Source organism: Triticum urartu, chromosome 6A, assembly GCF_056163025.1.
Source record: "Triticum urartu cultivar PI428250 chromosome 6A, HENAU_Tu73, whole genome shotgun sequence".
Lineage (NCBI taxonomy): Eukaryota > Viridiplantae > Streptophyta > Magnoliopsida > Poales > Poaceae > Triticum > Triticum urartu.
The window spans coordinates 86,035,319-86,042,583 of NC_141878.1; the positions used below are offsets into that span (position 1 = coordinate 86,035,319).

General features: G+C 43.9%; 1 long non-coding RNA gene across 1 annotated transcript; it reads left to right on the top strand.

Moving 5' to 3' along the window:
• Positions 1-6,401: 6,401 nt before the first annotated feature.
• Positions 6,402-6,997, top strand: LOC125512103 (uncharacterized). The gene is made up of 2 exons (XR_007285213.2): positions 6,402-6,552; positions 6,654-6,997. It is a non-coding gene; the product is annotated as an uncharacterized LOC125512103 (long non-coding RNA).
• Positions 6,998-7,265: the final 268 nt, after the last annotated feature.

Sequence of the window (7,265 nt, forward strand, 5' to 3'; positions counted from 1 at the left end):
TCAATTCGTGCCAACCCAACAGACACTTTCGGAGATACCTGTAATGTACCTTTATAGTCACCCAGTTCGTTGTGACGTTTGGCACACCCAAGGCACTCCTACGGTATCCGGGAGTTGCACAATCTCATGGTCTAAGGAAATGATACTTGACATTAAGAAAAGCTACAGCAAATGAACTACACGATCTTTGAGCTAAGCTTAGGATTGGGTCTTGTCCATCACGTCATTCTCCTAATGATGTGATCCCGTTATCAATGACATCCAATGTCCATAGTCAGGAAACCATGACTATCTTTTGATCAACGAGCTAGTCAACTAGAGGCTCACTAGGGACGTGTTGTGGTCTATGTATTCACACATGTATTACGATTTCCGGATAACACAATTATAGCATGAACAATAGACAATTATCATGAACAAAGAAATATAATAATAACCATTTTATTATTGCCTCTAGGGCATATTTCCAACAGGTCAAACATACCAAACCTATAAAGACACAAACTTACTGGCTCCATATGGTGCCGATAAGACACCTCCATAGCAGGAGCACTAGAATACTGTTACTCTCAACAACATCATCAGTCCACCAGGACCTTTATTATAAAACTATAATAATTATGCAAATTGAACTTATGAATACGCCTAGGAAGATCCAAAGCCCCCTGAACTCGGAGCTTGACGACTGGAGACAAGGGGGAGTGGACAATGTTTCCTCATGGTTGCCCTCCTCAAACCTAACTTCTCGTTCGCCATCCCCGTGATGTGATCCTCGAATGAGTATGCAGTGGCGGAGGCTGAGTGACCAAACTAGAGATCGACTAGCTTGTCTAAATTATGGATTGTTGTAATAGTGTTTTAGCCTTGTTTTTTGCCGATTAGCAAGGCAACACTACTCATATTTAATCGATAGTCAAAGTTTTAGGAAGAGGAAGAAAAGTTCTCTAATAGATCTCTCTTCTCATGAGAGAAGGGAGCCCCTTTTATGCAAGTGACTCCAGTGCCACACAGCTCACAACTGACACTTTACAAGACCACACTGGCCTAACTGGGATCCAATACATGATCTATCAAGCTTTGGGATTCAATGAATTCATTAGGGGGGGGGGGGGGGGGGTCTGCCAATTTTTCTATGTTACGTCGGTTTCTTCATTTTTTTCTATTTATGTCTTTTCTTCCCTTCGTTTCCATTATCCTTTTTTACTCCTTTGTTTTATTTTGTTAAAAAATAACATATGAAGATTTTTTTCCTAAAAACATAAACTTTTTGAACACATGAACTTTTTAAGCTCGTGTTTTTCCTCTAAATACACAACATATCTCTCTGGATATATGAACTTTTAGTACATTTATTAACATTTTGTGTAAAACATGAATTTTTTCAAAAATAAGATGGTCATTTTTTAAATATATTTCATTTTAACGTTTGTAGTACATAGCTTTTTCTAATCTTGGATTCATAGCACGGAAAAAAGATGCACATAACTTAGAATGGACTGAAAAAAGGAAATAACAGCACACTACCAAAAAAACCCGTGCACACGCATATGGGGCCGGCACAGCACACCCGGTGGCAAATCTAAATGGTTGGTAGGATGGGTCTAGGCCACCCTGTGATTTCCCAATAGCCTTTATATCACAACATATAAGGGCCCATTGGGCTGGTTTTGCCACTTATCATTGCACTTTTTTTTTTGAAATGTATCATTGCACATTTCGGTGATTCACTGCTATTCGGCATTTCCTAAACAGCGATCATGGTGCCCGTTACAGGTCGAATAGTATGAGAAAATTTCTTATTTGACACTATTTTAAAATTTGCTTTTTTATTTGATATTGGAAAAAAATTCCCTATTTAACACAAGTTTTAAATTTTATTTCTTATATGATATTTCTGTTCATTTTGAGCCTAAATGACACCTGAAAAAACTTTTTTGCCACCCATGTGGTATGTGTGTGGGGGACAATAGCGCACACACGCATCACCAGTGCAAGGGCAGGAGCACACACGCAGCAACATATACACATGCACCAACACACACAACAACAACAACACGCACGCGCACGTGCACACACACGCAGCAACACACATGCACGCGCGCACACACGCAGCACACACACACACATACACACACACGCAGCAGCAGCACATAGGCACGCAACAGCACACACACGCGCACATACACACGCAACAACACACACACACGCACGTACACACGCAGTAGCAAACATACACGCAGCGGCACACATGCACACACACATGCACCAGCAGCACACATGTGCGCGTGCACCCACACACGCAACAACACACACGCGCACACACATACCGCATGAGGGGCAAAATCATCTTTTCAGGTGTCATTTAGGCTCAGAATGGACGGAAGTGTTGTATAGGGAATAAAATTTAGGACTAGTGTCAAATAGGAAAGAAAAACTTTTTCAGTGTCAAATAAGGAACCAGATTTTAAGACAGTGTCAAATAAGAAATTTTCTCGAATAGTATAGAGCGCACACGCCCATGTACAATAGGGATCCGGCTTGCCTGCTCCTTCTCCATGCTCCCATCCGTGCTCCCACTTCATCCTACGGTTGTCTTTTTTCCTCTTTCTTTCTAATCTAATCATCTCCCCCCTGATTTTAAGGGGGTGGGGCCGGGCCTTATTTGTCCAATCAAATCAAGCCACGTACACGGGAGCACGGATGAGCACACGCCGGGGGAGCAGGCAAGTCTCGTCCGTACAATAGGTCGAGTAACAGGCTGGCCCATTGTCTTTTTTCCTCTTTCTTTTTTTAATGTCTTTTTCCCTCTTTCTTTTCTTAAATTCCAACCAGGCCTGTTGGATGCAGTTTTTTGGTTTTGGAATGTTTGGTTGTGTGTAAATATTATTGAGCCTGTACGGTGCTTAAAGCACCTTTGGGACCAAGCGATGCAGCTCAAGCTTATGTGGTGGCTCTCGTGGTGGCACGTGTCATGCTCCACTCACCTTCCTAATCACGTTCACATGATCCATTGTAATTTACACAACAGTGCTTCGATTCGAAAAAAGCTCTACACATAAAAGATGTGCATTGACTATGAGATTCCATTCAGTCGATCAGTTTCTAATTTCATGGACTCTATATCTTAAATTTTGTGCTAATTTTTGGAGGGCTTTTAGATGAATTTCAATAAAATCTCCGCACCCAGTCGGCCGTTTGAAAAAAAAATTTACCACCAGCTTCATCGCACCATTTCACATGACTTCTCTGTTGCACATTTTCTGTTTTGAACATCGTAGACGAGTAGATCTACATCTCTTATTATACCACAGAAACATTTTCATGTGTGCATGTTATGAAAACCGAGAGAATTTTGGCAGAATCTTCACACCCAGTCGTTTGATCGATTTTTTTTTAACCACTAGCTTCATTTTGCCATTTCACACAACTTTCTAGTGGTACAATTTTTTCGTTTCGACTATTGGAGACGGGTAGATCTACATCGCCCTACTAAGTGTACAAACGTGTCACAAATGGGCATTAGTCAACTGAAAAACGATTCATGCCCAATAGGTCTTGTGACCGTTGGATGAGGATTCGAGGGCTATACCACACCTTTTTCTACCTTCATCCGGTCCTTCTCTTCTTGCTTCAACACCCCGTTTCCGCGTGAGGTAAGTTCCTCACATAGATAAAGGTGAAATTAATGATCTGAGCGTACGGAAGCAAAAGAGCAACATGTTGTATTTGAGAGGAAAATGCTCGTAGAGAAATAATCGTGTGTGTTTCTTCTCAGCCCAGTAGAGGAGGATGCATGCTACCAAACTACTTTTTTTTTGCGGGTGAAAACTTGTATTATTCAATCACAAAATCCTTACAATCATCAAAAGCTAAAGACAAAGCAACTTCTCGGCCAGACCCTAACCAAGTCATAGTTCTACCCTCACCTCTAGCAAACTTAGCTAAACTATCATTAACATTATTCTGAGTACGATTAACATGAGTAATACAAGAATCACGAAGAGACAAGAGGTGCCTAATTTCCTTAATGAGAGAAGCGTAGATTGATCTATCCTCTTCCCGGTCTTGGATCAACTTGACAGCAACTATAGAATCCATCTCAATTATGATAGGTAAGTCACTTCTTTGTAGGGCGAAAGAGAGACCTTCCATGCACGTAGCTTCGAGCGCCTCACGACATGAAAATAGCACCCTACAGGATGAGAAAATAATCTTGCCCTTGACATCTCTTAGAACCATACCCGCACTGGCAGTACCATCCACAGCAAATGAACCATCAGTATTTAATTTAACCCAACCACTAACAGGGGGACACCACTTGGGTTGTACCTCTTGCATCATTATCGCATGTGATTGATGCACCGGTTTGCCATATGAAATTACCACTTTCCCTTTGGACGGATCAGAAGATAGCTCAGTTTTGATACCAACCAAAGAGTCCAAATAACTCATAATGAATGTTCTACACGCTTCCATAGGGGAGGGGGTTTGTGGTATCAGAGCAACTCTAGCAGACCCCGCATTCCGCCTTGACCCATAAAATAACCGCCAAAATGCGTGTTGGGTGGAAAAACCAGCCCGATTAGACCCCGCATCCCGCCCCGGCCCGCAAAAAAATTTAGGGGGCGCGGCAAAATCCTGACCCCAATCGGGGAATACGCCCCCCCCCCCCCCCGCGGCTGCGGTGCCCTGCATATAAGCGGAAGCGGTTGGTGGGGGACATTTCAGCCCGCGCTTTCCCCACCAACCACCTCTCCTCCCCCCTCGCGCCGCCGCCCAAGATTCTGGCGAAAACCGTCGGCAGGAGCACATCGAAAGGCCGCCACGCGCACGAGACCTCCTCTCCCTCCCCCTGCATCCGTGGGCGGCCGGATTTGCGGATCTGCGGCACTTCATCGCGGGCCGCCGGATTTGGCTTTCCCGGCCGCCTATTTGGTGCGCCAAGCGATGGAGTGGTCGGGGAGCCTCTCCCGCAGCCCCGGCAAGGGCGCATCGTCGCATGCAGGCTCGGATTCGTCCGCCCACCGCCGTCGACGGTTTGCGGGTATGGATTCGTCTGGCCGTCCACCGGGCTCGGCGCTCGCACAGCATCTCGGCTTGCCAATGATGCTCATCCAGTGCGACGACTGCACGCAGACAGTGCTGCGGCTAACTTCGGGCACACCGAAGCACCCTGAATGGGTGTTCTTCAAATGCGAAAACGACGGGGTACATGGACTTGCGGTAGCTCATTTGATAGCTCATTCTTCAATTAGTTCAATTGCGGATCCTCATTTCGAACATGGTAATTCGTTTGTGTAGGACGATGGATGCTCATTTTGGTTTTGGAAAGGCCAATACATTGATTTATTGATAGACAAAAACTTAATAGATGTTGGTGCACTCTTTAGTAAAATCGAAGGCAATGATGCGGCTGCATGTGCAACTAGAGGGGAAGCAACGTCTACTTCTTTCGAACCAAAGATGAAGAAAGAAGAATGCAAAATCAAGAATCCACAGATCAACAACGAATGCATGGAGAAGATATTTGTCCAACTAATGGGAGCAGTTATGGAAGTTGGGAATCTTCCAAAATGCATACTTGTGATTCTTGTTTTCTTTGGTCTTGCTATTCTAGCAAAGATTTGATGATGTCTTTTGTATCCAATGTTGTTGAAAAAGCAAAGAAATGCAATATGCTAGACCAAATTAAGGTGCAAATTTAATTTTTTACGGGCCGGGAGAAGCTGCGCCAGATCAAACACCGCAAAACCGACCCGTAAAAAGCATATTCTAAGAATATCCTTTTTACGGATCCATTATGTGAGGTCTGCAACTACAGCCGTCCGTGCCAGCCCGCAAAGACGTTTTTCTGCGAACTGCAAACACGTTTTGCGGGCCGGAAGGAAGCGGGGTCTGCTAGAGTTGCTCTCAGAACCAGGCCCAACTCAGCCAAGCTCACCACAAACATGAAAATGTTGCAGGCGATCAAACGCATCCTATAAATTTTAAGACATGTTTTTGTCTTCAAGCATCAACTATCACACTCGCTGGGGTGGGGTCAAACACTCTGGTAATAGCACTGCTAACCTCTGCTCCAGCACTGCTAGCCGCAAACATCTCGTAAAATAGGAACGGTTGAGATAATGAACACCATGTAGCTCGTCCTACATTGCAATTTTCCGGTGTGTGAATTGCAGCTGGTCCAAACATCAATAGAGGATCTACAAAAATCAATATAGGATATACGAAAATCAATACAGGATCTACGAAAATCAACTATCACTCAGGCTGTGGGCGATTGTGTCATGTCCGTATCTACGAAAATCAATACAGGATCTTTATAATTCTCTCCAAATTTTTCTCGTCAATATAAGAATAATTCTGTGATTTTGTTTTCCCCTATATAAACAACAGCACATCCATGGAACATCTACCAACTACCATCGACACAGGAAGGAAAGGAATATAGCTAACCGCTTCTCATGGCTCCTACCAGTAGCAACGCTCGGGTCTTGTGTCTGGTGGCTCTCCTGGTCATGTCTACCACCTTCTTGTCCTGTGATGCAGCAGGTATATATTCCTCCTATTAGTTTCTCTCTAGCGTATCCTTTATCCCTTAAAGTACCTTGCTGGTCGACAGTTGTGTGCTAACCTGCTTAATTGCTCTCTAGGTGGGTGGACGAAGTTCTGCGTACCCGAGAAAGCCTGCCAGACCCCAGCAGGACTTCAGGGCGACTATGTGTGCAAGGTTGACTGCGGACGCCAAGGTTATGATGAGGATAAAAGCCATTGCGCGAGTGGCATTTGCTGCTGTGAAAAGTAATATAAGCCGTCGATATGTTTTGTTATGTGCTGGAACGATTTCGCGTAGTGAGGGAGACTTATTTTCTATGCACACCTAGGTTTAGTTCATACAGAAACAATCAGTAAACTGTAATGGTTGTATTCTTGAGACAAATTCTGCAATGGTTGATCTATATGTCTTCCTTCTTTTGTGAAAGATTTATTTATTTTCCCTAGCCCTCCAATCAAAAGAAAAAGGAAAACGCTAACCTTCATCCGGCTGATGCACACACAACATCCACCGCCTACGTAGCCGTCAGATTGATTTTGATCGGGCGCTTGCACTGGCGACAAGTCCCGTGCGGCTAGTTTTTTTTTTTGCAACAAGCGTCTTGTTTCAAAAGCTTTCTATAACAGAGATCTTGTTTCAAAAGCTTTCTGCAACAGAGATCTTGTTTCAGAAAGAAAAAAAAGTGTTTGGTGGTGAAGTTTTTCTTTCG